Source organism: Elgaria multicarinata, chromosome 7, assembly GCF_023053635.1.
Source record: "Elgaria multicarinata webbii isolate HBS135686 ecotype San Diego chromosome 7, rElgMul1.1.pri, whole genome shotgun sequence".
NCBI lineage: Eukaryota > Metazoa > Chordata > Lepidosauria > Squamata > Anguidae > Elgaria > Elgaria multicarinata.
Window position 1 is genome coordinate 33,138,906 of NC_086177.1, and position 10,627 is coordinate 33,149,532.

Below are 10,627 nucleotides of genomic sequence, written 5' to 3' on the forward strand. Positions count from 1 at the left end.
TGCCAAAGCCTGCTGTATTTGAAAGGTTGTCCAGTCCAAGTCCAACTTGAAGATAAAGAAGCATCAGAGCTGGTCCTTGAAGTTGCCCATCAACAGCACCTGGACACCAGACCAAGCAAGGTACACTAGTCACCTGGTCACAGTCTTCCACTCAATGGTGTGATGTACTGTAGTTCTATTTGAATTATAACAATTATTTCTGAATTTGCATCTACACATATAAATTAGCGTATGCATTTTTATGCAGATTGCTAGCCTCTGTTATCCTACTTTTTGGTGGTCCACCCTAATTGTCCCTGATGCCATGGGAGTGTGGGAGAAAAGAATGTTGTATTGTGTGGATAATTCAGCTAAGAAGCCCTGCTTTCATTAAAAGAAAAAGGGGAAAAAAGCTTCTAGCCCTTATGTCTGTAAAAACATCCTTAAAAGTGTGTGTCTGTCCTGTGATGTTTCACTGTTTTATGCAATTTATCTGTTATGTTAATGCTGTTTAGACTTCATATGATAGCTGGTAAGTGGTTAATTCTGTTGGGAGGGAGAGTGAGTGGATGGAATGTTGGAGTGAATGCTGATTGGCTGTTGGATTTGAGTGTGTGAGGGGGAATGACAGTTGAAGTCAGTTAGTAGTTGGTAGTTGGAGAGAGTCGGAGTTAGTATGCTGTACAGGATAGATCAGTGTAGGGTCTGTGTTTTAATGTTTGGGGAATAAGAGGGAGCAGGAGGAGTGAGAGTAGAGTAGGCAAGGATACAAGACATCTTTATTGTAACAACTAAGTACTGCAACAGATGAAACCATAAGCTTGATAAAATGCATGAACTTACTTCTTATTAAATAAAAGTTATTTGTTTCACCCTGGATTAGATTCTTTAAATTCCTGAGGTAAAGTACTGATTTATATGGTGTTAGCGGTAAAGTAGAAGGTGAATATAAGGTGCACAAAGTGCCACGCTGGGTGTTGTGGGACCAGAGAATCACAGAACCAGTGGGAGAGTAAAAGGTGATGCCTGGTCACAGAAAGGAAAAATAATCCACAGAGTGGGCAGCTGTATACCAACTGTGTTCATGGTTGGGATCCTTTAAAGAGAAAGAGAAAAAGGAGTCCCAAGGTGAATGGGTCATGACACAGTGCATATGCGTGTGTGATGTCTCTTGAAATATTATGAGCAGGAGAAGAGGGGCACGGTTTTAATAATACTGTGAGCAACTTTGAAGATTTCACTTGAAAAGCAGGTTACACATCCACTAAATAATAAAATAAAATAAAAAGGCTCTCCATCCACCTGGGTGAATTAGAGGAAGACATGGTACAGCAATGCACTACTCACTAACACGTCACACTGGCTCTGTCTTGCGTTATGCTGAATTATCCTATTATTTCTTTACTCAAACATTGTGACTAAATTCATATGACTAGAGAACTGTGCACTTATAGTAGTAGCTATACATTAAGTTGGTGTTTCTATTCCCCCTTTCACAAATAAAACATCAATATTGGTCCATTCATATTATGTATGAACAGTGGCTTTATGACAGCCTTACAAGTGGCCTATATTTGATAATGTATAGAGTATGGGAGCAGAATGTGTGTGTAGAAAGACCAAAGTGAAAAGAGAAAGATCAGGTTCCCAAATAATATCATGCAACTGTGGTGCAAATCATTAACCTTCATTAATTGGCACCGTTGACAGGGTGAATTCATGTAAATGTTCGCTTTGATACTATCCCTTGTGCCAATATTAATCTTACATTTCAATCTCTGACTTTTGCATCGGCACTTTCCTTCTCATTAAGTGCTCTCCAAATCCTATATTACTTCTGAGAACAAAAGGAGCCACTGGTGTGAATTTGTCATTAACATGCTAAAGAGTTCTGCTCTAATAACAATGTGACCTGCTCTTTTGTACGTTAATGCAACTCACATCTAGGAATTGTGAGTGCAACCCTTTTCCCAAATGTAAGGAGACCACTTGAGGACATGAAGGGGTGTGTGGAAGAATTCTTGTGCACTAATAAAAACAGTAAACAATTAATACATTGCACTTCTCTTAACACCTTCTGTCTAACACTCTTGCAAATTAATTATGCATTCCATGAAAGAAGTTGTTCACAAAAAGAGAAGGCGGTGGTGGGATTTTGCCTCCTGGAAATAGAATCCAGGAATTTGGATTGTCACTTTCTCCAGGCCACATGGCTTTCCATATCCAAGCAGCAACATTTTCTAGGAGCCAGTGCTATTGCTGCTGCAGCAGCATGTAATATATGGATGGGCCTTTTTCTCTCCAGGCCTAACTCTGAGTTTGTGCTTCAGGGATCCTCTTCAAGAATAATAAACAGGAAGACAAAAAATAAAATGATCTCCAAAATATCCGAGAGGGGACAATGTGGATTTTGGTGGGCCTACGGCATTATGTGTTGGAATATATGTGTGTGTGTGGTGAGAGAGAGAGAAAGAGAAAGAGAGAAAGAGAAACACAGAAGGTACTTCCAGATGAGGTGTTTATAGGGCCCTGCATACAGGGGATTCAGATACCATCTTCAGATTGTAGCCTTCCTGCATTTTTTGCATTTTTTCTCTTACCACAGATAATTCCTTAAGGAAGTAAAGATGGAATCGCTGCACAATGCTTTGTCACTGGTAGAGCTAGGATCCCTCTATTTGGAAGCACCCAGAGACAGACAGACACCACAGGGCTAAGGGTTACTTTGGAGGCTACAACTTCAGTAACTAATATTAAGTCTTCTTTTGGGGCTTCATGTTGTAACATTTAATGGTTCCAGCTGACAATTCACAGTTACCAAGCAAGAAAGAGATCTTGGGATTGTGGTGGACAGCTTGATGAAAATGTCAACCCAGTGTGCGGCCGCTGTAAAGAAGGCAAACTTCAGGTTGGGCATTATTAGAAAAGTAATTGAGAATAAAACTGCCAGTATCATACTGCCTTTATACAAATCTATGGTGCGACCGCACTTAGAATACACAGAATACTGTGTACAGTTCTGGGTACCCCATCTAAAAACAGATATTGTAGAGCTGGAAAAAGTGCAGAAAAAGGCAACTAAAATGATCAAGGGGCTGGAGGCACCTCCCCTTTGAGGGAAGGTTGCAGCAGCTGGGATTGTTCAGCTTGGAAAAAAGGAGGCTAAGGGGAGATCTGATAGATCTCTGATGGACAAAAGACCTTGTTTTTTTAAAAAAAGAATGTGCAAATACATATATAATTGAGTTGGATCTTACAATTCCCATTTCCTCCTCCCTATGCCAGCCCCTGAAAAACATCTCCAGAAGATTGGACTACCCTACAGAAATGGTTTGGACTGTAGCATAATCCCCCCTGTATGCTGCTCAGCGCTCCAAGGAAAGAGAGGATATCAATGTGAAAAATAAATATGCGTTGCCAGATGATAAGTCTCATTTAAAAAATAAAATAAAATCTGGTTCTATAGAACATTCACACATGTGCTTGTTTGTGTACTTGCATATGTGAAGCTGTTATATGTGAGAACAAAAGCAACATTAAGTAGGGTGCAGGTAAGCCACAATAAATAATTGTGAGAACAACCCCAGAATGTGCGAAGTGTATGGCAAGTGAAAGGAAAGTTCACACACCCCTCCCTTTTGCCCTGGGATAAGCTACTGATGTAAATATACAAGTCAACCCACCCCCACCCCCGTCAGCAGGAAGCTAAGAGTCTGTGACAATAATAAAACAAAACAAAAAAAGGCTACCTGCAGCCAAGTTCAAGAAAAGGTAAATCTTGTTCCCGGACTTTCAAATTGTTACTGTATGTATTTATTTTGCAGAAATACAAATGCCCTTTTACATTATTTAAATGGCATGTAATTAAGTAGCAAGGTTCTTGGCTGCTTCAGAGGGAAATCCAGCTTGTGCTATGATTCCAAGCCCAGAGGGCTACAAAGAACCACAATAAGAGGAAGAGAAAAGAGGGGGGGGGAGAGGGAGAGGAGGGCGGGGAGAGCGCGAACAGAGTGTTTAACATTCAGAATTTGTCCACAGCCGATAATTTATTGGAACTCATCTGTAACAAGGCCTGGCACTGATTTATAAGTTGATTTGAAAAATAAATAAAAGTGATAGAAACCTGCATTCGGTTTTAATGATAGACCGTTGCAGCGTGAAAAGTAAGGATATGAGACATTGCAAGGAAATTAGATATTATGCCCTCAAGACAACTGCGGCTACCAGCCCATTAATTGTTAGATATTTATTATTAAAAATTTCTTTTCATGACTGACTGCAGAATATTTGCGCTGTTAAAGTTGTTGAGTTCTGACATGAATGAAGTGTATGGAACTCATTCTCTCCCCTCCCCCTCCCTTTTGTCTGTGTGCTTGTGGTGTGTGTGTGTGTTCCTGACAAGGTGACTGACCTGAAAGAGATGGCAAAGCTGCACCATGCAAACATAAAAAAAGAATAAATGTTGCTTTCAAATCACTTGTAAATCTATGGAATCTAAAGTCATGATCCACCTGTAAGGCTCTGTGTGTGTGTGTGTGTGTGTGTGTGTGTGTGTGTGTGTGTGTGTTTGTGCACACACACATATTTAGCATTCATCTCAGTGGAGCTTATGCAATCGAACATACAGATGATTATGCCCTCCATGTGTATACAGTACTTTTTTTTATTTGAAATAGAATCTCTGTGAACACATGTCTAAAATACTGTCCCTATCACAGTCAACACTAAAATGTTAACACCTGCCTTCCTGCCAGAAATGTGTTCAGAATTCTATCGGACACTGCACAGAAGCAGCAAAAACTCAACTGCCCCAAATGATCATAGAGAATCACAGAATAATAGAGTTTGAAGGGGCCTATAAGGCCATGAAGTCCAACCCTCTGCTCAATGCAGGAATCCACCTTAAAGCATTCCTGACAGATGGTTGTCCAGCTGCCTCTTGAATGCTTCTAGTGTGGGAGAGCTCACGACCTCCCTAGGCAACTGGTTCCACTGTCGTACTGCTCTAACAGGAAGTTTTTCCTGATGTCCAGGATGTCTTCCTTCTTCTTTTGAATAGCATAGAAAAATAAGGAGATCAGAGTGGGATATTTTGGCCAAATAAGCCATCGCAGGTTAAAACAAAGCTTCAGACAGACAATATGAGAACCCATGATGGGTTAAATAAGCCATGATGGCTTATTCAACCAATCTTGGGTTATAGTCCAAACCAAGTTTTGGTGTTCTGGAACCATGTCCTGAAAAACAGCCTAATTCTGCAACCAGAAATTCTGTGACTGAAATATGCTACACAATTATAGTAAATTGACATAAGATGCTTTATTTGCTTGGGTCATTCAATTGTGCTTTTCTGTGTTTTTGTTTTTGGAATATGTCTATGTTTAAGGCAAGAGTTCCTAAGATGCTTCCCCTGCAGTTGGGCTTAATGTTGGCACCTGGAGTGAAGGCTTTGTAAGCATCCATTGCAGTATACCTACACTGTACATTACAGTGTGGATGGGTGATCAGTCCTGACTTCTGGTGGGTTAGAAGACATCACTTTTCTGATCTGTTTCTCAAAGCATTGCATTAACTGGAAAATGACTTCCAAATATCGCTCACATATTTGGAATGTTCAGTTTCCTTGTTGGTTTGTTTATAATTTGTTGCAGATGAAGGTATATCACTATAACTCAGTTTGCACATTCATGATACAAGGTTACACTTCAAGTTAGGGTGATCCACCCCCTTCTCTATTTTTCTGGAATGGTTATTGAAGGAAGATACATAGTAACACTTCCTGTAAAGAAACCAAAACCACTCAGACAATACTAGCCAGGAAAGGACATATTGCATATAAGCTACTTTTGCTCATGGATCTCTTCTGAATTAGGGTAAGAACCGTGGGCATACATGAAATTCTAAGTTCCCTCCAGTTTTCATTCCAATGCCTAGACAAAGCATGCCTAGGATCTCTGTTATATCAGAGCAGCTTAGCCAGTGGTAGACTCTGGCAGAAGCCTGCAGTCTTGGTGGATAAACTCCCCCCCATATCCCTTAACATTTCATAAATGAAAATAGACATCCTTATAACATCTGCATTCCCACAAGGAACACTGCCCCAGATGTACATCCTCTCCAATTAAACATTGGTCAAGCATAAGTTTATTGCATTTTTTTAAATCTAAGAATGTATAAAAGGTTTTAAGTTGCAACTCAAACATACAGCAATATTTGTTAACTACATAAGGCAGTTATAGGGGTGGAGAATGTAAAGGAAGCAGTGCACTGAAACTGTGTGTCCACATACCTGCATTTATATGCATGTACATTAGGATCCAGGTGGATCCACCATCCAGTCAGAGATGTAAGTAGTATAGGTCAATGGGAGGAAGTTCAACCTGAAGAAGTCTATTGCAACATTTTTAGAAGACGCTCACAACATCTCCACAAAAGAGGAACCACAGGACATAAACCAAAGATAGGTACAGTTGGAGCAGGATGTTCCAAAAGACACCCAGATCTTGTTGCCTCTTTTATTGTTCTTTCCTTCCCCTGCCTGCAAGAGGGATTGATAGGGATGCATTTGCTAAGCGGAACAGCAAGGAAACTCTAAATGTTAGCTTGCACAGATAAGACCTAGCTGCCTCTGGCCTTCTTCCCTCTGCAGTACTTCCCATTATACAGGACTTGGGCCTTTAGTCTCAGCTGTCCATGCCTATTGGCCTAATTTTAAAAGCATACACATACAAATTTATCATGCGCATTCCCAAATTGCATTTTCTGACACATGTATTTGTTGCTTTTCTATACCGCCCAATAGCCGAAGCTCTCTGGGCGGTTCACACATGTAGGATCAGGGGGCCAGACAGCCAGGAATTGCTGCGGCTCACTGTCATGCATACAGTGGAAAACAATGTGCTGAGAGCTGCATGTGTGATACAACTCCTGCGATTTTTCAGTTGGAAAAATGGATCTTTGTATGGCGAATAAGATTGGCTCTTTGTGACGATTCAGTCCTTGGAATCTGTCCCTCGGTCGCTGCCTTACTATGTCCAAGGACAAATAAGGAAAGGTTGTGCTTGGAATAATGGAGGTAATGGATGGGCTGCCAGCCCTTCCTGCTGTGGCAATTTTGAGAGGATGATGTGTTATACACCACCCTATTTGCTGTTGTGATGAGCTTTAGACATCTCCCATTATTTATTGCACAAGGCTGAGGAAATAGTAGAGGTCATCCAAATCAGATGAAGGGGCAAATGGGGAAGAAAGAGAGACACACACGCAGAATTCCAGGTATTTTAAATAATGGATTAAAAAGAAATAGGATGAAAATGGTAATATATTTTTAAACAGTTAACTTTTTGTGCCACTGTCTGCTCTTGTTGAGGCTAGGGTAACCAAAAAATCTTAAGCAAATGAATACTGTGCTATGGATATCCCCATTTTTGCTATCAAAGTAACATATTTGGGTTCTGTTATAATAACTATTTGTGCCGTGCTGGCTCACACGCTCATTTCTCTCCATGATTTTCTAGCTAGGAACATTAAGAGAGATTGCTTTGTCCTGTCCTGGGCTGATTCACACATGCATGAATGAGTCATTGCAGGTCTACTACAACAGAACTGTCGTGTTGTATGTTTTCCCCCCTGGCTTTCTTATTCGGCTGCTCTCCAATATCTAGCATACAAATGGGAATCTGCGCCTATCACGATAGTTAGATTTCAATGCCTATCATCCTTGACAACCGTGCCATTGATGGGATTTAGAGTCTAACAACAGCTAGAGGAACACAAATTCACCATCCCTGGTCTAGAAAGGTCAAGTGATGTTCATGCAGATGCAAAACAGCCCACGAATAATGCCATGGATAGGAATTTAGCTCTTGGACTGAACATATACAAGCCCAGCTGGAAAATGTAAGCTGATGTAGCTAGATTCATATGCACCTTTTTAAAGGACAGTTTTTAGTCATGTTGCAAAGATCCATAACCACCAATACCTTGGTGAGTGGTTCAACATGCTCCGATTGTAAATCAATACAAGTTGTGCAGTAACTGAAGCAATTCACTCTTCAGCAATGAACGGAGGTACCCTCCTGAGAAGACAGAGTACCCAACTGGGGTGGTTCTGTGGAATATAGCTTATATTCATTAAACAAAAAACAACTATGGTTTAACAAAATGTTAAGGCTCTACAGTTTTCAACCAAGCACCAAAAAGCAGGGAAATTGTGACTTATGGCTCACAAGCCTTAATGCCACATTGTCCCTAAAGAGTCAGAAACTGCCAGTGAAATTATCATTCTCCCAAAGCAGATAAACCATGAGGACAGGATGGAGAATATGATATGCAGAGGTGAATGTGGAAAACTGACGAACGACTTAGGGCCACCTACTTCTCTTTTTTTTTTAGAGCAGCCCTTCCCCAACCTGGTGGCCTCCAAAGGTGTTGGACCACAACACCCATCATTGCAAGTCAGTATGTCTTTAACTTTTCTCTGTAAGATTCCCAGCATAGTTAGTTCTTTCATTCCTTATTAAAATCATTGATCTAAAGTATATTTTACTGATAGACATATATGCTGTTTCCCAACATGTGAGTAGTCACCATTGTGCACTTCTGACAGTTTGGGTTTTGTTAGTCCTGTTTCTAACATAGTTCTAATCTATTCAGACAGTAATTACAAATTTACTAACTGAGTTTACTTTTAAAAGTTTTGAAATATAATTTTATGAGCATAGTAAGTTATATATAAAACAAAGGCTGCATTATGTTCCTAAAGCAGCCCTTCCCAACCTGGTGCCCGCCAAATGTTTTGGACTACAGCATTCATGACCATTCGCCGTGCTGCCAGTGATTGATGAAAAAAGGGAAGTCTTGCTTTCCGCTCTCCAGTTCTCCCATATATATTTTCACTGCATGCAGTTCCCTTATTGTATTGTTTTCTATACAAAACAAAATAGATCAAGAGGAGTACAACAACTGTGTGCTTGTAGTGGGGAAGGGACAACAAAGCTTTACCTGGGAGTAAATCCCATTGAACACAATGGGAGCTACTTTCAAGTAAACCTTCATATGATTGCAGGGTAAATATAGGAACCAAAAATTACCAATGAAGCCTACTTGAGTAAGATAACCACAGGCTGGGAATTATATTTATTTATAGCACAATCCTCTGCATGTGTATACCCTTCAAGTAAATCCCAATGCATTGCCGTAGAAATTACAACCTAGTGAAGGCAAATTAAGGCTGTGATTTGAAGCATCATTGAATAAGGTGGGGCTTACCAGGCACAAAGGGATAAAGGATCCATTGGAATCAATGAAGCTATCTCCAATATATATATATATATAATCACTAGAGGGAGGGGGATTTGGGGACAAAGGAAGTGGTGGGGGTAGGAAGCTTAAACCATTCTCTCACAAAAAGCCGTGGCCTCTAAATACACAAGAGCTTTCGGAGAGAATTTACAACAAAATCCACACACCCCTTCAAGATAGAGTGTTCAAGATCCAAACACTAGTTTTCATTCTCACAAGCAACCTTGCGCCAACAATAAGATTGAGAAGGTCCTCATGGTGGGATACATATAAGAGCCTTATAGTGGTAAACACTATAGTGTGAACCACCCAGATTGTGAACCGCCCAGAGAGCTCCGGCTATTGGGCGGTATAGAAATGTAATAAATAAATAAATAAACAAACAAACAGTGGTGCAAAATAAATAAATAAACAAACAGTGGTGCAAAATTCTTAGCATATCATTAATTAGAACAAAGATGTTTTTATGTTTGATTGGCTAATGGAATCAGACCAAGTGAAAAGAAAGCAAAATGCCACAAATGTAATCAGAAAGTTGTGAGTGCAGAGATAGAAATGGCAAAAGGCCTCGTCAATGATTCATGTCTACCTGAGAAGTACAAGATGCGTGGCTTAGTAGAAGTAAAAGTGTTTTATGTTAACAGCATTGAGTGTGTGCTAAAAGCTGTACATTGAGGTGATGCATGCATTCTGTGCCTAGAAGACTAATAGACATCATTAGTTCTCTGATGACTTTTATTCTGATGTGACCAACTTTGTCTAAGTCACCAAAAAACAAAACATCCAGTAAAAATGTATATTTGCATCTCTGGGTGTAATACAGCAGCACCTATTTGTGACATGTCATAACAATATAAATGAAGATCAGGACAGTCTGTATTCTGTAACGTGTTAAGAGCAAAAATTGGTATTAGGTGCAACATCCTGAGAATTTCCATGTTATTTTTTTTTTTTTAAAAAAATGAATCACTAGTCCATAAGGACACAAAGTTCAGTTTGAAATGCCTGGTAGTCTCTCAGCAGTTGGAAAGAAGGGGGAGTTAAGTAGGTAACAGTTATAGAATGGGCTTCAGTTACCTGCATAAATGTTTTTTAGTTCTTCATGAGTTGCAGAAGCAGAATAAAGTATGTGAAACAAGCAAATGTATGCACATGGGCATAATTTATTCAGATTGTAAAATTCAACTTTTCATGGCACAGAATTGTGGGGTTGTTGTGTGTGTGTTTTAAAAAGTGCACAGTACAGGGATCTCCACTGAACAAGCCAATTCCCAAACTAATTACAATATGCAATCAGCAGTGCAAAGCATCGATCCTCCACTCCTTATTTAGTGTCCCAGCTTCC